The sequence below is a fragment of the Astyanax mexicanus genome, chromosome 9 (genome assembly GCF_023375975.1).
Source record: "Astyanax mexicanus isolate ESR-SI-001 chromosome 9, AstMex3_surface, whole genome shotgun sequence".
NCBI classification, from domain to species: domain Eukaryota; kingdom Metazoa; phylum Chordata; class Actinopteri; order Characiformes; family Acestrorhamphidae; genus Astyanax; species Astyanax mexicanus.
Genome location: NC_064416.1, coordinates 1,609,750 through 1,635,946, shown reverse-complemented (window position 1 = coordinate 1,635,946; position 26,197 = coordinate 1,609,750). Strand labels below are relative to the sequence as shown.

The 26,197-nt window shown below is 38.3% G+C and overlaps 2 protein-coding genes across 3 annotated transcripts in view; one reads left to right on the top strand and one right to left on the bottom strand.

Annotated features, from left to right (window-relative positions):
• LOC107196871 (uncharacterized protein C14orf132) overlaps positions 1-26,197 on the top strand; it is an 893,178-nt gene that overhangs the window by 299,222 nt on the left and 567,759 nt on the right.
• si:cabz01090165.1 (LRR and FN3 domain-containing protein) overlaps positions 1-26,197 on the bottom strand; it is a 391,809-nt gene that overhangs the window by 103,519 nt on the left and 262,093 nt on the right. The gene's annotated exons all lie outside the window — the stretch shown is intronic.

Genomic DNA, 26,197 nt, shown 5'->3' with positions numbered 1-26,197 from the left:
AATGAACTTTTTCACATTTCACAACAAAACACAAATTTTATATATATTTTTTTTATTTAAAGGGATAGACCAACACAAAGTAGCAAAGTGGAATGAAAATGATGAATGCTTTTTAAGTTTTTAATAAATGAAAAAAATCTCTGCACTGACTTTAGACTTGATGATAATAATAAAACACAGTGGATCAACACCAGCAGATGACAGACATGTCTCTCCAAACCATCACTGATCATCAGTAAATTTTACATTTCATTTAAAGGAAATCAAGGGAGCAGAGTCTGGAGGAAGAGTGGAGAGACACACAGTCCAAACTGCTCGAGGTCTAGTGTGAAGTTTCCACCAATCAGTGATGGTTTATAGAGATGAGGATTTCATTTTCCAGCAGGACTTGTCACACTGCCCACACTGCTTACCAAAAGTACCAATTAATGGTCTTATATAATATTTTAATTTTCTGAGACACTGATTTTTGGGTTTTCAGTGGCTGTAATCTTCATAATTATCAACAATAAAAGAAATAAACGCTTAAAGTAGCTATTATATTCTATTTTTTTTTTGTGTTGCACCTCCTATTTATTTATATTCACATTTAAAAATCTACATTGCACATATCAGCTTCCCTCCTCTTAATGGATGATGTGTTTTCATCACTGAATATTAAAGAATTTCCAATAAAGAGGCAGTGAACTGGAGGTGCATTATCTACAACAGGAATAATAATAATCTTATCTCACCTCGGGGAGGAGCTCTGCACAGCGGGGAGGGAGGTGTCATATATACTATTTACATCTATCATTTCCTCGCTTTCTCTTTCCTCACCCTGAGGCTAGAAGAACATCACTTATTAAAATAGAAACCAGGGAATCAGAGGGAGCACAGTGTTGCTCCTGCTTTATACAGTATATTTATTTACATACAGTACCAGTCAAAGCACAGTGTGATGCTCATTGCTATCTTACACCCCGTTAACAGTCTATTTTCACAACTTCTTCCTCCTGCCTGGTTTAAACAGCAGCAGAGCTTCTGAATATATCTACACTGATGGGCGTGGTGTTCTGATTTATTAAATGAGGTGTGTTCAGGTACATTTCTGGTGTATTGCTATCTCTATCTTGGTAAAAGAAAACACAGGAGCTCCACTGACTGAATACAACCTAGACAGACACCAACAGTCAGACGTTCATCACTATCTCGGCATCAACAATATACTAACAGAACACTAAACAAAATAACATTGTTGTTCCCGTAAATGAGCTGCTGGAGCTCCTTCACAGCGTCAACCAGCAGCTCAGTTTCCTCTGCTGAGAAGAGTTTGTTGGACACGTCCAGGTAGCTGCACCGTTACAATAGCAATCCACCAAAGACAGAGCTCACCTGATCTACTCTTAAAGAGAATGATGAGCAAGAGACACTCTGATTGGTTTATTTAGGATTAATTAAGAAAATTAATTCATGCCTTTTGCTTTGTGTTTTAAGTTGCTCAAGGTGTACTTTTTCCGACGTTACGATAGCAAAGACACACTGACTCACACAGTTGAAGGCTCGCTTAAAGATAGAATAAAAATAGGGCCCTGTAGGTTGTCCATCTATTTATGTTGAATTAATAAGTAGTGATTTAACCTGGACTGCCAATTAGAGGATAGCCAATTAGATTTAACTAGCACATTTATCTTTTTTTAACAATTTAATGTTTAATACAATGTTTTACCTTCCATATAACTGGTTCTGACATGATTTGTAGATACAACTTGTACATGGTAAAACGTTTTAATATAAATATTTTGGTATCAATATTCAGATATGGGTCTGGACTCTTTTAAAGCCAATTGTTTTTTTTAAGTATAGCTTTCATAAAAAAAGTTGGGTACCATATTTTTCACACTATAAACACTTATAATCCTAAAGTACAAAGTTATGCACGAGCTTCAATTCAGTTTTCCATCTGTATTAGCATTAGCTGCTAACCGTGCTAAGTGCTAGTTTTTTTGCCATTCAGAGAGAGAGAGTATTACCAGCCTGTAGCCTGCTGCTGCTAACCCTGGCTAGCACTGCTGGAGCATCATTAGCTTTAGCTGCTAACTTTGCTAAGTGCTAGCTCTTTCGCCATTCAGAGGTGAGTATATTGGACTGTAGTCTGCATGTTTACTGTGTTAAAACAAGCCAAGGTACGTTGTACAACCCGCTAGCTAATACCGGAACACTCAGGGTTCCTCAGTGTATTGCTGTTGGGTGGCATTGGCTGGCTAGCACTAGCAGTTAGCTACTAATGCTAATGCTGCTGCACCCAGTCTTAATGAAAATCTGGAAATCAGATCTTACTGTAAATAAATGGAAGCTCTTTAATCACCCAAATAAACTGTTTTCAGGAGAGAAATCTGTGTAGATTAACATGTAGCTTGTTTAACTGTACAAAAGAATTACAATTAATTTACTTAGTTTAGCTCTACTGACCTGCTGAATTAGAAGGAAAAAACATGGCAACACCCCCTGTTCCTTACTAGTGTTGCATAATGCACTTCATAATCTGAAATAAACCTTACAGTGCGAAAAATTATACAGTATAATTGAATCAGTTCTATTCGTGTAGAACATAATGTGGAGCATTTTTAAAAAAAGGAGGTCATATATTCCTATATAAAGGATATGAGTGATTGGTTTCCAGCGTACTGATCTCCTCTATTTGAATTTATTGTTCTATTAACTGGATTTCTGGAAATAAACCCGTACGTACGAGACTGGGTCCATATTTCAAATCCAATGCGGCCGTTCTCCTCCGGCGAATCACATAACTGCGGAAATTGTGACGAGGTGGGATTTACTGCCATCTTCCTTCACGCATGGCGTCCTAAACCAATCAGTGTTTGGCTCTGTTCAATTCCGCAGTGAAATTGTACCGAACCCGGTCCTCGTCGGGGCCTGTCGAGACCACAGGACCGCCGCTCGTCTTGATTGTGTTAAAAAGTGGCGAGAAACGGCCGTATGCTCGACTCTCGTCTCACCTGGACGTTTAAAATTCAGGTGGCGTTCCTCTCCGCCACTGAGGCGTCCCCTCTGATCCACACCTTCCATTCCCTCATCAACTACTAGAGTGATATAATTGAATAGAGCTGATGAAGATGCAGAACGCAATTAAAAAGGGATGTTCTCAGTCTCAGCTAATTAGAGTTAATGCACAAGTTCATGTAGAAAATCTGAGATACTGAGATATTTTAAATGATAAACCAACGCACAAAGTATCACATAATTGTGAAGTGGATCGAGTTTTAATCTTAATTTAGTCACTTAGTCAGTTAAATAAGACCAAAGTTGAACTTTGGGCGAGTGCAAAAGTGCTCTGTGTGGCGGAAAAGTAACACACCGTCCACACTGTGAAACGTGGTGGTGGCAGCATCATGCTGTAAGGATGCTTTTATTCAGAAGTTGATGGATGGAAGATGGACGGAGATGAGTACAGAACAATCCTGAAAAAAAAAAAAACAGGTGGAGGCTGTAAAAGACTTGAGACTGGGGAAGGAGTTGGACTTTCCGACAAGACGATGACCCTAAACATACAGCCAGAGCTAGAAACATGGCGAGACAAACCTCGTTTTGTCTGAGATATAAACCTCGATACTGAGATATTTTAAGCGATAAACCAACACAAAGTATCACATCATTGTGAAGTGGATTGAGTTTTAATCTAAATTTAGTCACTTAATTAGTTAAATAAGACCAAACTTTGTTGAACTTTGTGCAAGTGCATCCACACTGTGAAACATGGTGGTGGCAGCATCATGCTGTAGGGATGCTTTTCTTCAGAACTTGATGGATGGCAGATGGATAAATCTAAATACAAAACTTGTACAACAGAAAACCTGTTGTAGGCTGTAAAAGACTTGAGGCTTGTAAGGAGTTGGACCTTCCGGCAAGACGATGACCCTAAACATGCAGCCAGAGCTACAGTGGAATGATTTAGATCATAGAATTAGATCATTTGCATTAATCTTCTGTGGAGACACAAGAAAACTGCTGTTCACAGATGCTCTCAAGCTCCATCCAACCTATTGAATAGCTCTGGCTGTATGTTTAGGGTCATCGTCTTGCCGGAAGTTAAATCTCTTTCCCAGTCTCAAGTCTTTTACAGCCTCCAACAGGTTTTTTTTTTACCAGGATTGTCCTGTTTTTATCTCCATCCATCTTCCATTCATCAACTTCTGAACAAAAGCATCCCCACAGCATGATGCTGCCACCACCATGTTTCACAGAGGCGAGTTTGAGCTGTTTCATAAAAAAAAAAAAACAGAATGGGGTAAAAATCTCTCCAAAGTGTCTAGATGATCAAAGCTGGTAGAGACAAACCCCCAAAGACCTGCAACTGTAATTGCAGTGATATGTGTATTAACTAAGTATTGATATGGGGCTGAATACTTTTGCATGTCACACTTTTTTCAGATTTTTATTTGATTAAATGTTTGAAAACCATGCATCATTTTCGTTCCACTTCACTTAAATTATGTGCAACTTTTGGGGAAAATCACTAGAGTGTGCTCAGTGTCCTCATGCTATTAGCATAGCCGGTATTTATCATCGTTCCTGTTACTCAAAGCTTAAAAAGTAACAGGAGTGAGTGCCAGTAACAGGAGTGAGTGCCAGTAACAGGAGTGAGTGCCAGTAACAGGAGTGAGTTCCAGTATCAGGAATAAGTGCCAGTAATAGGAGTGAGTTTTAGTAACAGGAATGAGTGCCAGTAACAGTAATGAGTTCCACTAAAATGAATGAGTGCCAGTAACAGGAGTGAGTTTTAGTAACAGGACTGAGTGCCAGTAACAGAAATGAGTGTCAGTATCATGAACAAGTGCCAGTAACAGGAGTGAGTTCCAATAACGGGAATGTGTTCCACTAACAGGAGTGAGTTCCAGTAACAAGAGTGAGTGCCAGTAACAGGAGTGAGTTTTAGTAACAGGACTGAGTTCCAGTAACAGGAGTGAGTTTTAGTAACAGGACTGAGTTCCAGTAACAGGAGTGAGTTTTTAGTAACAGGAATTAATGTCAGTAACAGGAGTGAGTTTTAGTAACAGGACTGAGTTCCAGTAACAGGAGTGAGTTTTAGTAACAGGAGTGAGTATAAAATTAAGTAAAGCTGCCTGAGTTTGACCAGTACATGTTTTGAATAGTTAAATATATGTTTTGTGGAAGAGATACAACAAACAAATGTCACCTGTTTGGTGGAATGCAAAATCCATCTTTATCCACCCTCAAAAAAACATAATGTTTATAGTTTAAACAACAAGTACTAGCATGCTTTTCTAAACAGAAGACATATATTGTGTATATTGAGTATATTGTGTATATTGAGTATATTGTGTATATTGAGTATATTGTGTATGTTGAGTATATTATGTGTGTTGTATAGTGTCAGTGTTGGAACGAATCCTACTAAATGATTTATGGCTGAGTTCGATCCAGCACACCGCGGTGTGGAATGAAGGTGATGACTTTGTCTGAATGTGGGAGCTGGAACTCAGCCAGAGTTGAGGCAGGTTTGTTCTAAAATAGAAATGCTGTAGAAATACCTGACAGGGTAGGATGCAAGTGGGCCACTGCTCTAAAATATCATGATAAACTTTAGCAGTGGCTACTGTAGGTAGGCCAGCATTGACCAAACCATACATATATTGCCACTAAGATAAATGGAAATATATAATCACATAAGGAATCATGTAGTAACTTAAAAAGTGTTAAACAAACCAAAAAATACTATGTTAACTTGTGTTTGTTTCTGAGGCTGGTAACTCTGATCAACTTTTCATGTACAAAAAAGGGAAACTCTCGCTCTTCTATCCTTTCCTGGGGTGGTCCTGATGAGAGCCAGTTCCATCATTATCATGTGTTGGATGGTATTTGCGGTGACTGCAATTGAGGACAGATTTATGGAAATATTATTAAGTATATTTTAATTATAATTAGGCTATATTTATATACAACAAAAAAGCATTAGGTTGTGCTTTTAAGTGTTTTTTGTCGTATAACTTCTGCAAACTTAAGTAGATTTAAGTATGTGGTTTTTTTTAAAACATTATATTGTATATACTTGAAGTATATTGTATATGTACTACTTTGTGTATTGATGCACTTAAAGCAGTATTTATTGCCACTATATATATATATATACACACACATATATATTCTATCAACACAACGTTTCATTTGATTACAAATTGCTTAAAAATACATTTTATGGAAATACTATTATATACTATTATATTATATGTTTATTTTTATTGAGTATATTAGGTAAATCGAAAATGCACTTTTAATATTCTTTTCCTAATTTATGTGCAAATATTCCAACTAAAATCTCACCTCAAATACTATTACTATCCTTAAGTGCATTATAATACGGATTATTCATGATGGGAAGCAGTACATAAATCAAGTAGCCGCTCCCATCTGAGTCACTTTTTATGCTTATGTTTCCTGTCTCTCGGATCGACCATAAATATTTTAGAGGTACCGCAGTAAATTTACATTTCCTCATGTCCCCAGGTAAAAATAAGACTTCTAGGTAAAGTGTTATTTAGTAGAGCAGTTCTTCATCCACACGAAACTTTAGCGCTTTAGCAGAAGCTCTGCCCTTTAGCTTCTGTCCTTTTTTTTTTTTACTCGCAGCCATTAATTCTATTAATCATCGGGGCTTCATTAATGTAAATGAGTCTGTAGTGGTACTGCACGGCTGATTGGGCAGGAGATAGATGGATGGATGGATGGATGGATGGATGGATGAAGAATTTGTGATTTAACCCTTTGAACTCTGGGCTGTTTTGGTGTGTTTTTTATTCTCCGTTTTTGTTTTCAGTTCCTCTTTTTCAGGTCTTATAACACAGTAATTATATCAGACAGACACATGCCCTGATCTCTTTTACTCCAGAAGACATACGGCTGCTCAAAAAATCATCATTTAAAATGTAAAAGGAAGCAGAATTGTTATATTTTCCTGGAACTGATCATGTTTTGCTCAAAATTTTACCAAGCGCCTGCTTTATTTATTTTTTTTTACTTATTTTTGAATGTTTAGACTTTAAATATATTCACACCTAAGATATATTTTCAAAAATGACTAGAGACTAGAGTGTTTATGAGTTATGAGAAAAGCATAAGAATATTGATGATTTGAGTTCATTACATGACTCATTAATTATTACTTTGATAAAATACATGGAGAAACAGCATCAGGCGGAGTTATTTTATTTCTCTTGATAATCAATAATCACACCTCTAGGATACATGTAGATACTAAAAACCTGACACTCAGAGCAGCCTATACCTTTCAGTATTTTAATCAGGAAACACAAAGAAAACTACAGTATATACAGAAATGTTAACTTTTTTTAGTCTAAATAAATAAAAAAAAATGTTTAGTGCAAAATAACTACTTAGTAAAAATGAGCAGGTAAAATAAAAACGATATAAAGTAGTGCGCACACCATACCTAGCTTTAGTTTGAGTAAAGCAGGTAGTTTCACACTGTTTTTTCTGTGGACACTTTTGAGTCTTTATTTACTGATATTATTTGGTTTGAAACATCATATAAATATGTTTGAAGCACTAAAGGTAAATAATATTGGTTGGGGAAGGAGATTTTTCACTTTTTTAGGTGTTTTTCTCTCAATGGGTTCCTTGTAGATTTAGCTTTACCACACTGGGATGTGATCACTATTTTTAGAAAGAGTAAGCTCCGCCCTTTCTAACCATATATGGATTATGTTTATGTGTGAAGAGATTCCTGAGTAATTAAGCTGAGAACACAAGGTGTGATTTGGTGATGCGGTGCCTGGCCTGGTGTTAGTGTTAGCGTTAGCGTGGGTCAGTGCAGTGTTCAGGAGTGAAGGTTATAGCTAAAGCTAAACGCACCTCACAGGAAATTACATATCCGTCTGAAGAGCCGCAGCTTCCTGCTATTCACCGCTGCTCTTTTACTCTGGATGAAAGCTCAGCCTCGCTACATGTATAATCTATGGGCTTATATAAGACGCTATTGTGACGATCCAAGGCTAAAGACAGAGAGGCTTCAGCCAGGAGCTTTTCACAAGGTTTATGAAGGAACTCGCTGTTCCATGACTTAGTCGCTTAAATCAGACTGATGTTATGCCACTTTGATTTTACCCTTTTTACACAGTGCTTTATTCACTGAGAAGAGAGAAGAGAAAAGTTCATCACCTGGATTTAACTGAGCAAAAAGTTCCAATTAATATTGGGTAATAAATACTGCATGGGGGATTAATATGGTTCAGATGCAACAAGTCGTTATTTAACTCTACCTGATGCAGGGAGTAGCTTCTCAAGTGTTAAATAACGTCTATCTCATCCATCTATCTGTTTCATCCATCCATCTCTCATCCATCTATCTCAACCATTTACTGCATCCATCTGTCTCTTATCTATCCTTCCATCTCATCCATCTGTCTCTCATCCATCCATTTCTCTCATCCATCTATCCATCCATCTATTTCATTTATCCTTTTCCCCCATTCATCTCATCCATCTATTTCAACCCATCCATTTTTCTTATTGATTCATCTATCTCATCCATCTATCCATGCATCTATTTCATTTATCATTTTTCCTCATCCATCTCTCTTAATCCATCTATCCATTCATCTCATCCATCTATTTCATCCATCCATTCCTCTTATTGATTCATCTATCTCATCTATTAATCTCATCCATCCACCTTATCCATCTATCTCTTTCATCTATCTTGTCCATCCATCCATTTATCTATCTGATTCATTCACCTCATTCATACATCTACCTTTTCCATCCATCTCTTTATCTCATCCCTCTCTCATCAATTTGTCCATTCCATCTATTCATCTCTTATCTATCCATCCATCTCATACATCTTTTTAAATAAATCTATCCACCCATCCATATATCCCATCTTTCTTATCCATCTATCTATCTTGTCCATCTGTCTCATCAATTTGTCATTCATCCATCTCTTGAAATCCATCTATTCTATATATTCCTCCATTTCACTCATCTATCTTACACATCCATCTAAAACTTATCCACCCATCCATATGTCCATATGTCTATCCCATCTATCCTTCCATCTCATCCATCCATATCATCTATATAGTCTCATCCACCTGTCTTTCATTTATCAGTCTCTTTAAATCCATCTATCCATCCATCTCATCCCTCCATCTATCTCAACCATCTCTCTTATACATCCAACTATTTCATCATCATCTATTTATTCTTCACCCATCTATCTTATTCATCCTTTCATCGCATCCATCTGTCTCTCGTCTATCTATATCATTTATCTATTTAACTCATCCATTTTATCCATCCTTCCATCCATCTCTCTAATCTCACTTATGCACCTCATCCGTCCATGTCCCACGTCCTTCCATCTATCTCATCCATCTCTCTAAATCCATCTCTCATCCATTAATTTCTCTCATTCATCCGTCTTTCTAATCCATCTCTCTCATACCTCCAACTATTTCATCTATCCATCTCATCCATTCACCTCATCCATCTATCCTTCCATCAATTTTTCTTATCCATGCATCTATCTCATTCATCCGTCAATCTCATCTATCCATCCACTTCATCCCTCTAACTCAGCCATTCACCTCATCCATCTGGCTCTCATCTATCTATTCCATCCATCTCTCATGCATCCATCCATCTATCTCTAAACCCAGTGCTGCTGTTCTGTATAAACCAGTATTTGATGTCTATGAGCCGTAAAAATAAAGATGAATAATTAATGAAGGAAAAGAAAACACTGCACTGCATATACACCAACTAATCAATAACTCATATCTCACTTACTGGACACTTTTTGGAAACACTGTCTGCAATGTATTTCTATTTGCAACACCTACTACATTATTTCTTTTTGGCCGCTTTATTAGAAACATTCTATTACAGAAAACCTTCATGATAACTCCACTCCAGACCTATCCCTAATCCATCCATCTCTCGCATCTATCTATCTCTCTCTCATCCATCCATCCATCCATCTCTCATCCATTGGTCTCTCGCATCTGTCATCTCTCTCATCCATTTCTCCATTCATCCATCTCTTGCAACCATTTATTTCATATCCATCTGTCGCATCTTCTTTCTCTCATCCATCCATCCATCTCATCTCATATCTATGTCATCATCCATCTCTAGCATCATCTATCTCTCTCATCCATCCATCCATCCATCTCTCATCCATTGATCTCTCGCATCTGTCCATCTCTCTCATCCATTTCTCCATTCATCCATCTCTTGCAACCATTTACCTCATATCCATCTGTCGCATCTTCTTTCTCTCATCCATCCATCCATCCATCCATCCATCCCATCCATTTAGGCGTAACATGCAGTAAGCCAATAAGATTCAGGTGAGCTCTGACTTTGGCGGATTGCTATTTTAACGATGCACCTGATGCCAGCGAACCTGGTCGTGTCCAACGCTTCTCAGCAGAGGAAACTGACCTGCTCGTTCACGATGTGTTGCCAAGATAGTGATGAACATCTGATGAACATCCTTATTTCCTGACCACCACAAGCCCCTACCGCACAATCTGCAGGAACTGTTTGTGTGGGAATATTTTATTTATATATAATTCTCTTGATGCAGGATGTTTAGTTGGCAACTTCTAACTAAAATTGCATTGAAATAAATACTAAACTCCAGAGTCTGAATTCCAGGCAGTGAAGGACCTGCTGCTGAACAGTGAGGTATGCAGCACAGCGAGGAGCTGCCAGTGACTCTGAGAATGTGAGGCTGGAGAAACTCAGAAAATAAGAGCTTTAAGCAGAATTTCTACATTTATAAACCATACTCTGCTCTTTATTACACTGTTCAGTTTCTGACCACAGAACTGATTATAACCAGATATCACACCTATTAACTTCAGCATGCAGATCATGCAGGTCATGGTTTATTTATTTTATTGTGTTATGCTTCTCATCCATCCATCTCACATCTATTCATCCATGTCTCTCATCCATCCAGCCATGTCTCACATCTATCTATTTCTTGCATCCATTCATCCCTCACATCTATCTATCTCATCTATCATTCATTCATCTCTCAAATCTATTTATCTTTCTCATCCATTCATCTCTCATTTATCTATCTCTCTCATCCATCGATCCATCTGGGCATCTATCCATCCATCCAGCCATCCAGCCATGCATCTCTTACCCATCCATCTCTTGCCTGTATCTCTCATCCATCCATCTCATTCATCGCTCGTATTCCATTCCCTATCTATCTATCTATCTATCTATCTATCTATCTATCTATCTATCTATCTATCTATCTATCTATCTATCTATCTATCTATCTATCTATCTATCTATCCAACTCTCATCCATCTCCATCTCTCATCCCGCTCATCCATCCATCTGGTCTCTTGCTCATCATTTATCGGGTGAGCTCTGACTTTGGTGGATTGCTATTTTAACGGTGCAGCTACCTGGACGTGTTCAACAAACTCTTCTCAGCAGAGGAAACTGAGCTGCTGGTTTACACTGCATTACCAAGATAGCGATACACCAAAATGTACCTGAACACACCTTACTTTGAGACCATGCATTACATTCTAGCAATGATAGGGAAATTTATAAACTCTTTTATCTACTTTCTGAGCATCGATCCAGAGTCAGTGGATTGGATCAGTAGATACTTTACTCTACAGCAGTGATGTAGTAATAAAGTGTGTTTATATGGGTGTATCAGTGTGTGGGTCAGTGGATTGGATCAGTAGATTGGTAGTATAGTGTAGTATACTTTACTCTACAGCAGTGATGTAGTAATAAAGTGTGTTTATATGGGTGTATCAGTGTGTTGGTCTCTGGATTGGATCAGTAGATTGGTAGTGTAGTATAGTGTAGTATACTTTACTCTGCAGCAGTGATGTAGTAATAAAGTGTATTTATATGGGTGTATCAGTGTGTGGGTCAGTGGATTGGATCAGTAGATTGGTAGTATAGTGTAGTATACTTTACTCTGCAGCAGTGATGTAGTAATAAAGTGTGTGTTTATATGGGTGTATCAGTGTGTTGGTTAGTGGATTGGATCAGTAGATTGGTAGTATAGTGTAGTATACTTTACTCTACAGCAGTGATGTAGTAATAAAGTGTGTTTATATGGGTGTATCAGTGTGTTGGTCTCTGGATTGGATCAGTAGATTGGTAGTATAGTGTAGTGTAGTATACTTTACTCTGCAGCAGTGATGTAGTAATAAAGTGTGGGACAGTGTGTGTTCATATGGGTGTATCAGTGTGTTGGTCTCTGACGGCGCGGGTTTTATTATATAATGACGGGCGGGTGGAGGAGTCTCTGGGATGTCGGGTGGAGACGGCGGCGCTGCAGATGATTGGTGGGTGATTTGCGGTGCGGACGGCGGTGTTTTATGCTAGGCGGCGCGGCTGATGGAGGCTGTTCCCTCAGGGAGGCTTTAGAGCTGAAGATAATCAGAGAGAAGAGCTGTGTGTGTTTAGAATGCAGAGAAAATTCATACTGGGAGGAAACGGAGAAACAGGAGAGACAGACGAACAGCGAGGAGGAGCCCGGCAGGAGATACCAGCTCAACCCTCAGAAACGTATTATTATACAGGGCTAATCAATCAATCAATAAATCAATCGATAAATCAGTGTGTTGCAGTGGGAGGCTGTTGGCTCAACAGACAGACTGAGGAGATTCTTTGTCCCCAGAGCATCAGGCTTTTCAACACAGTCACACCTTTACATTTACATTTACTCCACAACAAGTCAGGATGTGTATACATCTATCTATCTGTCTGTCTGTCTGTCTCTTCATTTATTCAGCTCATCCATCTATCTCATTCATCTATTCATTTATCTATCTACCTCATTATCTACCTAATAATCTATCAAACTCATCCATCCATCTCATTTATCCAACTCATCTATCTGTCCATTTGTCAATCCATACAACTCATCCATCCATCTATCTCATACATCTATCTCATCCAACCAACTTGTCTGTCTGTCTGTCTGTCTCTTCATTTCAACTCTTCAATCTATCTCATTCATCTATTCATTTATCTATCTCATTATCTACCTATTAATCTATCCAACTCATCCATCCATCTCATTTATCCAACTCATCTATCTATGTCTATCTATTCATCAATCCATCTATTTATCTATCTGTCCATTTGTCAATCCATACAACTCATCCATCAATCTATCTCATCCAACCAATCTATCTATCTATCTATCTATCTATCTATCTATCTATCTATCTATCTATCTATCTATCTATCTATCTACCTATCTATCTACCTATCTATCTATCTATCTATCTATCTATCTATCTATCTATCTATCTATCTATCTATCTATCTATTCAACTCATCCATCTATTTGTTTTATCTATCTCTCATTATCTATCTATTATCCATTGTTTTATCTATCATTCTCATCTATCTAACTCATCCATCTTTCTCATCCATCTATCCAGCCATTCATCCATCTTATCCATCTCATCCATTTATCTAATTTCTCCAACTCATCCATCTGTTCATCTATTCATCCATCCATTTATCAAATCTCATCAATCTCTTATTCATCTATATACACAACCATCCATTCATCCATCCATCCATCTCATTCATCCATTGCTCTCATCCATCTATTTATCCATTCATTCATCTTATCCATCCATCTATCTCATTTATCCATGTCATCCATTTACCCCATCCAACTCATTTATCCAAATTATCCATCTCATACATCTATCTCATCCATCTATTCATCCATTCATATATCTTCTCCATCCATCTAATCATCTATTCATTCATCCATCCCATTTATCCAACTCCTCCATCTATCTCAACTATCTATCTATCTCATACATCTATTCATTTATCCATCACATCCATTTATCTCATCCATCTATCTTATTTATCCAACTCTTGTATCTATTTATCTATGCATCCACCTCATCCATCCATGTATTGCAATTCATTGAGAAATCATTAGACTAATTGTAGTTAATAGACTAATTGGTAATTAATCAGTTGTTAGCTGGAAATCACTTCACGCAGCTCCGCCTCACATGCAGGTTTCTAATTGATTAAATTTAAAAGCAAGACGTTTTTACATAGACCTTCATTACATTTCATTATATTCCACCAGGGATAATTGGAGCTTTCTGTGTTTTTTCACCTTTTCAGTCACTGTATATAATGAGCTGAGCTCTGTTTCTGATCAACTGTACCACAGGTACCACATCATTTACATCATTATACAAACATTAATTACTGAGCTCTTTAAGCACTATCAAAATTCAGAAGCGCAACAAAATCGGAGGCAACAAATGTAAGTATTACGATAGATAAATGAGCTTAAAATGCTTCTGAGTGCAAGGGGTTAATCTCCAGATGTAAACCATATAGAACATCAATTTTACCTGCTAAAGAGGAGACTGAAGGGAGTAACCCCCCAAAACCAATCACCATCAAACTGAAAAAGACTAATTTGGAGATCCTTTATCATGCATCAAGATAATGACCCAAAGAGAAAGACGGAAAGATTGAGAGAGAGAACGAGAGATACAGAGAAAGATTGGTTGAATGATTGGTTGGTTGGTTGGTTAATTTAATGGTTGGTTACTTGGTTGAATGATTGATTGGTTGAATGATTGGGTTGGTTGGTTGGTTGGCTGGTTGATTGGTTGGTTGGTTGGTTGAATGATTGGTTTGGTTGGTTGGTTGGTTGAATGATTGGTTTGGTTGGTTGGTTGGTTGAATTATTGGTTTGGTTGGTTGGTTGGTTGGTTGAATTATTGGTTGGTTGGTTGAATGATTGGTTGGTCGGTTGGTTGGTTGGTTGGTTGGTTAAATGATTGGTTTGGTTGGTTGGTTGGTTGAATGATTGGTTGATTGGTTGGTTGGTTGGTTAAATGATTGATTGGTTGGTTGGTTGGTTGGTTAAATGATTCACAGAGGAGACTGAAGGGAGTAACCCCCCAAAAACAATCACCATCAAACTGAAAAAGACTAATTTGGAGATCCTTTATCATGCATCAAGATAATGACCCAAAGAGAAAGACGGAAAGATTGAGAGAGAGAACGAGAGATACAGAGAAAGATTGGTTGAATGATTGGTTGGTTGGTTAATTTAATGGTTGGTTACTTGGTCGAATGATTGATTGGTTGAATGATTAGGTTGGTCGGTTGGTTGATTGGTTGATTGAATGATTGGTTTGGTTGGTTGGTTGGTTGAATGATTGGTTTGGTTGGTTGGTTGAATTATTGGTTGGTTGGTTGGTTGGTTGGTTGAATGATTGGTTTGGTTTGGTTGGTCGGTTGGTTGGTTAAATGATTGGTTTGGTTGGTTGGTTGGTTGAATGATTGGTTGATTGGTTGGTTGGTTGGTTGGTTGAATGATTGGTTGGTTGGTTGGTTGAATTATTGGTTGGTTGGTTGGTTGGTTGGTTGGTTGGTTGGTTGGTTGGTTGGTTGGTTGAATGATTGGTTTGGTTTGGTTGGTTGGTTGGTTGAATGATTGGTTGGTCGGTTGGTTGGTTAAATGATTGGTTTGGTTGGTTGGTTGGTTGAATGATTGGTTGATTGGTTGGTTGGTTGGTTGGTTGGTTGGTTGGTTAAATGATTCACAGAGAGGAACAGATAAAAATACAGAGCAAAATTGAGAGAGAAACATAGAAAGATTGAGAGAGAGAAAGAGAAAGAGAGAGAGACGGGTAAAAGTGTGTGGTCGAGCTGTTCATATATGGTGTGTGTGTGTGTGTGTGTGTGTGTGTGAGGTTGAGGGAGGGTGACAGTAATTAGCGTGTTGGGCGGTGTCCCAGTGGGAGAGTAATGATAGAGTTTGGCAGGACCACAGCGGGAAATATATCCTTTTATATATGTGGATCACTGCTGCTGTAGAAAACTTTATATTTATCAAACTTTACACAAGAAAAAATATATATATATACGTATATATATATATACGTATATATATATATACGTATATATATATTTATTTGTTTTTCTTGTGTAAAGTTTGATAAATATAAAGTTTTCTACAGCACTTTACAAAACTTTAAAAAAAGTTTATATATATATATATATATATATATATATATATGTATATATAACCTGATTTGGTTAGCAACATCATAGCAACCACCATGGATACCATAGCAACCACCTAGCAACTGCTTAACAGCAGCATAGCAACCACCACAGACACCATAGCAACCACCTAGCAACTGCTTAGCAACAGCATAGCAACCACCATGGATACCATAGCAACGCCTCAGCAACCACCTAGCAACTGCTTTGCAACACCGTAGCATCCACCATGGATACCATAGCAATGTCTTACAAACCACCTAACAACTGCTTAGCAACAGCATATCAACCACCATGGAAACCATAGCAACGCCTTAGAAACCACCTAGCAGCATCTTAACAACCACCACAGATACCAAAGCAATGCCTTAGCAACCACCTAGCAACACCTTAGCAACCACCTAGCAACTGCTTAGCAACATCATAGCAACGACCACAGATACCATAGCAACACCTAAGCAACCACCTCACAACCACCTAGCAACCAGCTAGCAACACCTTAGCAACCACGACAGACACCATAGCAAACGCCTAGCAACACTATAGCAACGACCATAGCGGATGGTGGGAGCGATTTTAGCTGCGCAACCATCCTTTCCTAGGTATTCAATGATGTTGTAATTTATTTTAGATGCACCTGTATATTTATTATCTGTGACAGGTTTAGTGACTGTTTTATTCTATTATTATTCAGCCTGAGCTACTTTCTTACTTACTGTCATTTAAACCTCTCTCTCTCTCTCTCTCTCTCTCTCTCTCTCTCTCTCTCTCTCTCACTGTCTCTGTCACATTATGGTGATATGTAAAAACACAGATCAGGACTCTCGGTGGATTGGTTCTGGTTCTGGTACGGGTGGTTGTGATGTGTTGGTGACAGCAGGGCCCGTGTGGTTTGATAAGAGCAGGATAATGTTGAGAAATATCAGCAGTGTGTTAAAATATCTGCATGCACTGATACACTCCTCACCACCACTCTATACACACTGATCACAATCCACCAGAAACACTCGCACCGCACCTTATATAAAAACACTGTGATTTATTTGTTCTAACTGTTTCTGTTTTATTATCTATTAATCAATCTTTTAGAATTACCGTGTATTATTATTATTTTTTTATTATAAATATACTGGTTTAGCTTCATTTAAGTTTACTTATACTTTTATCATGTTTCACTTTTATTAATTACATAACTAGTGATTAGTAATAATTATGAACATCTGTTTTTTGTGTAATTGTCTAATTCTTACATTTTCTTTTTACTGCTTTTTTATTTTATTTTTTTAAATAGAAAATAAAATCTCATTGGTTAATTGATTGGTTAGTTAAATTATTTATTTATTGATTGATTGCTTGGTTGGTTGAATGGTTGGTTGGTTGGTTAAATGCTTGGTTGGTTGGTTAAATGGTTGGTTGGTTGGTTGAATGGTTGGTTGGTTGAGTAATTGGTTGGTTAGTTGAATGATTGGTTGGTTGGTTACTTGTATGAATGATTGATTGGTTGGCTGGTTAGTTCAATGCATGAATGATTAATTGATTGGTTGAATGCTTGGTTTGTTTAGTTGAATGATTGGTTGTTTGCTTGAATTATTGGATTGTTGGTTGAATGGTTGATTGGTTAGTTGAATGATTGGTTGGTTGGTTGGCTGAATGATTGGTTGTTTGGTTGGTTTAATGATTGGTTCGTTGATTGATTGATTAAATGGTTAGTTGAATGAATGTTTAAATGATTGGTTGGTTGGTTACATGAATAATTGGTTGGTTAGTTGATTGATTGATTGGTTGGTTGGTTGAATAAATGGTTGTTTGGTTAGTTGAATGATTGGTTGGTTGGTTAAATGGTTGGTTAATTGGTTGAGTAATTGCTTGGTTGGTTGGTTAGTTGAATGATTGGTTGGTTGGTTGGTTAGTAAAATGATTGGTTGTTTGGTTGAATGATTGGATGGCTGGGTGCTTAGTTGATCAATTGATTAATTGGTTGGTTGGTTAGTTAACTGATTGATTAGCTGGGTGGGAAACACCTTTAAAAGTTAATACAGTTATATCTAGTAGATACAAAATCCTAATGTTAGATAATTAACTATTCTGCACTATATAATTGACTATTATTGGGCCCTTTTTTAAAAGTTACATTGTACAGCTATATATCTTATATAATTAATGATGCAATGATACATTATGTGAATTTTTTTTTTCTCAGCACATCAGCTCTGTATCTGGTGATCAACCGCTGCTTATTGGTCAGCAGATTACTCCACCTAACCAGGCAGTCCATCCCTCAGATCTGTAGAAAGCTGTGCTAACAGGCTAATCCCGCTCTCAGCAGCTGAGGTGTCTATTCTAATCCAGTTCGGAACACTGATGGATATTAAAGAGATGAGCTGGAAGCTTTTATTCCCAGGCGATGTTCATTCACTCACCTTAATTAAAGAGATTCAGCACCTTTGTTTAAGACATGTAGCAGAGCTATCTGATTAAAGACTCATCACCTTTTCTTTCAGCCTGTTGTATTTATGGAAGAGGAGAACCTGACGAGCTAACGAGGGATTTACACAAAACTCTGAATCTGTTAAACCTGTTATCAGCGACAAACACAAACACAAAAACCACTGTTTCAATCATTGTTCTATAAAACATAACCACTGCTAATTAGTGCTTATCTTGTAATAAAGCCTCTGTACTTTAGTTCATGAAGTCTTTTTTTCTGTGAGCAGTAGATTGTGATTCCTTCACTCCTGATCTCTGGGGGTCGTTGCTGATGTTACTAACAGTTATTTTAAGGTCACAATGTTTGTCAACCAGCACTGTGGTCTTTCTGTTCAATATCTGTCACTCACTACACCAGTGATGACTTTCTTCCTCAAGGCATTCCAAACAGTTGTACTCGCTATGGTCAATATTTGTGCCCTAATGGTTCTGTGCAAAACTCAACTTCAAACTCAACTCCAAACTAAACCAAAACCCAACTCCAAACTAAACCAAAACCCAACTCCAAACTCAACTTTAAACTAAACTAAATCCAACTCCAAACTCCACTCCAAACTCCACTCCAAACTAAACCAAAACTCAACTTTAAACTAAACTAAATCCAACTGCAAATTCCACTCCAAACTAAACCAAAACTCAACTGCAAACTAAACCAAAACCCTACTCCAAACTCAACTTCAAACTAAACCAAAACCCAACTCCAAACTCCACTCCAAACTAAACCAAAACCCAACTCCAAACTAAACCAAAACCCTACTCCAAACTCAACTCCAAACTAAACCAAAACTCAACTGCAAACTAAACCAAAACCCAACTCTAAACTCAACTCCAAACTAAACCAAAACTCAACTGCAAACTAAACCAAAACCCAACTTCAAACTCAACTTCAAACTAAACCAAAACTCAACTTCAAACTAAACCAAACCCAACTGCAAACTAAACCAAACCCAACTCCAAACTCAACTCCAAACTAAACCAAAACTCAACTTCAAACTAAACCTAACCCAACTCCAAACTAAACCAAACTCCACTCCAAACTAAACCAAAACCCAACTCCAAACTCAACTTCAAAATAAACAAAAACTCAACTCCAAACTCCACTCCAAACCAAAACCCAACTCCAAACTCAACTTCAAACTAAACCAAAACCCAACTCCAAACTCCACTCCAAACTAAACCAAAACCCAACTCCAAACTCCACTCCAAACTAAACCAAAACTCAACTCCAAACTAAATCAAAACCCAAACTCAACTCCAAACTAAACCAAAACTCAACTCCAAACTAAATCAAAACCCAAACTCAACTCCAAACTAAACCAAAACTCAACTCCAAACTAAATCAAAACCCAAACTCAACTCCAAACTAAACCAAAACTCAACTCCAAACTAAATCAAAACCCAAACTCAACTCCAAACTAAACCAAAACTCAACTCCAAACTAAATCAAAACCCAAACTCAACTCCAAACTAAACCAAAATCCAACTCCAACCCAACTCAGCTGTTAGGATGTAATTTTGATTGCTTTTATTCAGATAGTAAAATCAGTATTTTAGACGTTTCAGTGGATCTTTTAAATTGAGCTCATTAAACTACAGATGCAGCTCCTCCTCTGTAGAAGGTGGTAGTTGGAAGTTATATGGAATGATGTTCAATCAAACTTCTCCAATTATTATTATTATTATTATTATTACTTTTATGTCCTCTAACTGAGTAATCTGAGTATATTATACTATTTATTCCAGGGGTAGTCTACATTAGTGGTCTAGTGCTAGATCGGACGTCTAACATACATTTAAACAAACATGGCCGCCTCCTTGTTGTCCTACAGAATAAAATTCTAGTCTGAAGCTTCTGTGTTACGACCCACCATAAACCCCCATATTCCCAGTTATACTGTAACTCCCAGACCTCAGTCCTCCTATCAGAGGGGGGTTTGGCCTTCAAGCTCAAAGCAGAATCTGTCTGAACTCCGGCCCGAATCCCTCAGAACCCCCTCAGAACTCCTCCCTCCTACTAAAGAACTGGACCAGTGATGTTTCTGGCCCTGTTTCACACAGTTACAGGACCCTGAAGAGTATCTGTGGTGGCCTGATGATGGGAACCACATGGCCGATGCCAAAACACCTGATTCAATGATTCAGAACTAGTTTCTCAGATGCAGCTTAACAAAAAAAGCTTCTTAATCTGCAGCGCTAGAATCACAGTAGTACTCGCACTACCTGTGAGTAAAAGGATCCAAACACAAATACTGATCAAAAACTGAAGAATAAAACTAGAACAAGATCTTGTTTTTGGTTTTATACTGAACACCCGGTTATCATCACCTACATGGGCGGAGTCTCCGTTTACTTGACAACGATTGGTTTGTAGAAGGGTATGCATTGGATGGTGCCATGTGTTCAATTTGGTGAAGTGACAGTTAATATAGTCTGCCAATTATTTCACTGAATGCTGGATTTGCTGAATAATATTCTGTTGTTTTTTGCATAATTACAGCTTATTTATTTTGAGAAAGCTTGATTTGGGGGATTTAAACAACATTTGACATCTGACCTGTCTTAAAGTTATCAGTTTTCTTTTTGTGGTATCAATCAAGGTATCAATTGACTATTTACTTAATAATGTTGTGATTAATTAGCAAAAGCTTGGTTTCACAACATCATTGTGTGGTGTGGTTTAGTATTAGTTCAAGAAAAATGCTTCTCAACCAATCAAAAGAGTCACTCAAAAAACTATCAGAAAAAAGTCTCAATCTTTTAGTTGCAACATTCCCAAAACTAAATCAAGGAAAAAAAAACAAATCAAACCCAACTCATCCAAACTATAAACTATAAACCAAACAAACCGAAACCAAACCATACTCATATATACTAAACCAAAAAACAAACTCAGTTAAAATAAACCAAACCAAACTCAAACTAACCCCAACTAAGCAAAACCAAACCAAACTCAAACAAACCCAACTCATCCAAACTAAACCAAACCAAGCCCAACCCATTCAAACTAAACCAAACCAAAGAAAACCAACTAAACAGAAATTTAACCCTGCCTACCTCACCCAAACTAAACAAAACACAACCCAACTCAACCAAACCCAACCCAAACTACACCAAAACCAAACCCATCCCAACTCAATAGCAAACCAAACAAAACTAAACTAAAACCGGACCCAACTCAACACCACACTAAACAGCAAGCCAAACCAACCCAATGCCAAACTAAACCACAACCCATCCCAACTCAACACTAAACCAAACTAAACCAAAACCCAAACCAGTGTTAAACTACAGCCCAAACCAAACTAAACCATAACCCAATTATAACCCAACCTACTTGATACCAAACCAAAAGCCTTGATACCAAACCAAAAGCCAACCCATCCAGCGTCAAACTAAACCAAAGCCACCCCACCTCAACACCAAAGCAAAATAAACCACAACCCAATGCCAACCCAAATTAAACCCAAACCCAACTCAACACCAAACTAAACTATACAACAATCCAAACCCAACCCATTCTAAAACCCAATCTAAACCAAAGCCCATCCCAACTCAACACCAAACCCAACTAAACCCAAAAACCCATCCCAACACCAAACGAAACTAAACCCAAAACCCAACCCAACCTAGCGCCAAACTAAACTACAACCCAAACTAAACTAAACCATAATCCAATGCCAAACCAAACTAAATTGTAACCCAACCTAACTCAGCCAAACCAACTCAACGCCAAACCAGACTAAACCACAACCCAGCTCAATATCAAACCAAAACCCAATCCAATACCAAAAAAACCCAACTAAACCTCAACCCAATGCCACACAATACCCAACGCAACTCAACACTAAATCAAATCCAAAACCAATTCAACTCAACCTAACCAAAACCCAAACTAAAGGGTAAACACTTCAGGTTTATAAAATGTGTTAACTGATAAAGACCAGAGCAAATCAACTCAACTACAGATGTGAATTACCTTTAATGTTACTTAAACAGATTTCAACACCAAAACTACACAGATCAGGTATTTACTGGTCTCACACCTGAACCCCGGTGTAACCAGTACTGAATAAATAACCCTGCTGTTGGCTTTTGGCCTGCAGTATATTCATGCTGTGTTTATGGTGTGATGGTGTGTGTTCTGGGAGCAGGGGTTGCTTCCCCGGTGGGTTTTGAATGGCGTGTGATGGGCCGGGCTGGAGTGCGGTGCTGGAGAGAGAGTGCTCTTTTATTAGCCATTCTTCTCCCGGCCCCACGGGAGCTCCTGATTCGCTGAGAGAGAGAGAGAGAGAGAAAAAGAAATGAGAGAGAGAGAGAGAGGAAGGAAAGAGAGGAAGGCCGGAGCAAAATATGCAGAGAAAGCAGCAGAGAAATGAAGAAAATGTAGAGTTATGGTTCTGGAATGGACTAAAGCATCTGAAATATCCTCCACGGTTCTCACCATCATTACTGCACTGAAACCAGGGCAACAGGAAGAGCGAATAACACCGCGGTTATATTCCACACACACACATTACTCCACATTACTCCACATTACTCAGAGAGCAGAATGTTATCCGCTGACCAGGTCAGCCTACGCTAATGTCCTGGTCCTGCTGTACGCGATAATAACTGCAGAGCTGCTGGGATATATTTCATGATCTTTCAGATATACACCGATAATCCTTTCGGTTCCTCTATCCTGAATATAAGATTGAGATTTGAGATTGAGAGGGTTGGGTTTGGAGGTTCTACAGGTTCTGTATGGATACTGCAGCACATTTACCCACAGATTGAGAGTTGCTGCAGCTGGACCTGTAGATCCTGTAGCCAGACATCCCAAATTGCAAAAGTTGATTTCAGGGAGGTCACCCCATCCCCCCACCCACCCTCCCCGCCTAAAAAAGATAACAAAAACAAATGCACACACACCAAAGGATAACAAAACTTTAATTTTATATTCATTAATTTTCCTTTTTTTATATATAAATTTAGATTATTCAGAGGTGAAATGAGTTTTATCTTTTTTTTCTTTTTGGAAGGCCCTGCCTCTTCTTTTCCTTTTTTTTTTGGAAAAATAGCTTTTATTTGACAAAAATTTAAAGTTACAATATCACAAAAAATTGCACAACATCAAAAACATTTCATATCATATTACAATAATTATTAATATTGCCTCCGCCATGATCTGCTTTCTCTCACTCACTGAACAAATCCCGTCCGGGAGGGGGGAAAAACACTGCCCGCCCACACTAAAAACTGATTGGCTGTCTCACAGACTCTTTGCAGAGAACAGGCCAATCAGAACCCTCTCTGTTTTCTCTCTCTCCTTCCCACACGCGATTAGAGAATAAAAGTCTGTGGCCTGTGTGGCGTTTGGGGCGCTCGTTCTGAATTACGGGAGATTATATGTGACTCGAGGGCATCAGGGAGCCGCTACCCAAATGCGGGAGACTCCCGCAGCTTCAGGGAGACTTGGTTTGTCTGTGTAGCTCTACACTCGTAGGTAGAAGCTGAAGCTGAAGCTGTCCCAGCTGCTCCATAAATGCTGGATTGGTGATTTGTAAATCTGAAGCCCAGGCAGGACTAGAATGTGTTGAGTCACTATCCTGCTGAAAAATGTCAATCATAAGGCCTGACATGAGAGATTTTCAAATGTCCATTAAGGCTAGCCACGGTTAGCGCTAGTAAATGCCACCCATGTTCTGGTAAGCCAGGGCAATATTAGCTAGCGGTTCGTCCTACGTAGCTTGTTTTAAGACGGTAAACACACACAGACTACAGTCCATTATACTCACCTCTGAATGTTGAAAGAGCTAGCGCTGAGTGCATTTAGCGGGTAATGCTAATGCTGCTCCAGCAGTGCTTGCTGGGGTTAGCAGCAGACTACAGGCCGATATTACACACCTCTGAATGGCAAAAGAGCTAGCGCTAAGTGCGGTTAGCAGGGAATGCTAATGCTGCTGGAGAACTAAACTGAATCTCCTGTATAACTCTGTACTTCAGTGGAGTGATTTTACTGCTCCTTAATACCTGACTGATAGAATTCATACATAAGGAGCAGCGGATTATAAGGAGCTCTGATGATTTTTGGGAAAATTGAAGTATTTTAAGTATAATTATGTGCTTAATTTTAGTTTAAAAGAAGTATGCTAATAGCACACTTGAATAAACTACATATAAACAGCTCTGAAAAAAAATATTAAAAATGAGTTTCTTAGTTTTTACCAAATTGATTAAATTGGAATATAATCAAGAGGAAGATGGATGATCACAAGCCATCAAACCACCAAACTGAACTGCTTGAATTTTTACACCAGGAGTAAAGCAGCATAAAGTTATCCAAAAGCAGTGTGTAAGACTGGTGGTGGAGGAGAACATGATGCCAAGATGCATGAAAACATGATGCATGTGATTAAAAACCATCAGGGTTATTCCACCAAATATTGATTTCTGAACTCTTTCTTTGCATTAATTTGTTATGTCAGCCATTTATTTTTCATTTTCTGTAAATAAATGCTGTAAATGAGAATATTTTTATGTGTAATTTGGGAGAAATGTTGTCTGTAGTTTATAGAATAAAACAATAATGTTCATTTTACTCAAACATAAACCTATAAATAGCTAAATCAGAGAAACTGATTCAGAAACTGAAATGGTCTCTTCTTTTTTTCCAGAGTTGAACACTCTTCACACACAGACACACACACACACACTTTACACACACACACACACACACACACAGTGTGTTGGGTAGTGACTCATGTCTCGCCCCTATCTCTCTAATGTTAATAATTATATTAGCTCCAGCTCCACTCGTCTGTCCTGGATGTGTAGATAATATGCATGTGGCACGGCTCCATATACTAAGAATAGAGAGGGTACCAGCGTGAGAGCGGCAGGGCGGGCGGGCGGGGGGTTCAGTGGCGAGTGTGTGTGTGTGTGTGTGTGTGTGAGTGTGTGTGTGTGTGTGTTGAGAGGGGGTTTAAATAAACAGTAATCCGGTGAGCGCTCTCCTCCCAGCGCGGCTAAACCCATCCAGCGCTCTCTCCAAACAACATAAATCCACGAACCTGACGCCGCAAATGTGTCTGCGGGCGTCTCCTCTCGCGCGGGTGTTTGCGAAGGCATACACTCGCTCTGTGTGAGAGTGTGTGTATGAGTGTGTGTGTGTTGGTGTATGTGTTGTTCAGCTGCATGAACTGTAGAAGTGCTCAAACTCATCTCCCATAAATCAGTAATGCAGCAGCATTTTGGACAGAAATCAAATATATACACACTTTTTCTCAGATGTGTTCAGTTCAGTTCTTTTATTTTTTAGTTTCTTAAGTGTTTTTACACCTGTAGTTCTGTAGTTGGTTTATCTGGTCTAAATCAATTGTTAATTGATAATAAACTAAACCGCATCCCAACTTAACTCAACACCAAACCAAAACCCAACACCACACGCAGCCAACCCAAACTAAATCAAACCCAACCTAACTCAACACCAAACTAAAACCCAATGCCACACTCAGCCAAACCAACATAAACTAAACCAAAAACCAACCTAACTCAAAACCTAACCAAAACCCAATGCCACACTCATCCAAACCAACCCAAACTTAAACAAAACCCAACTTAA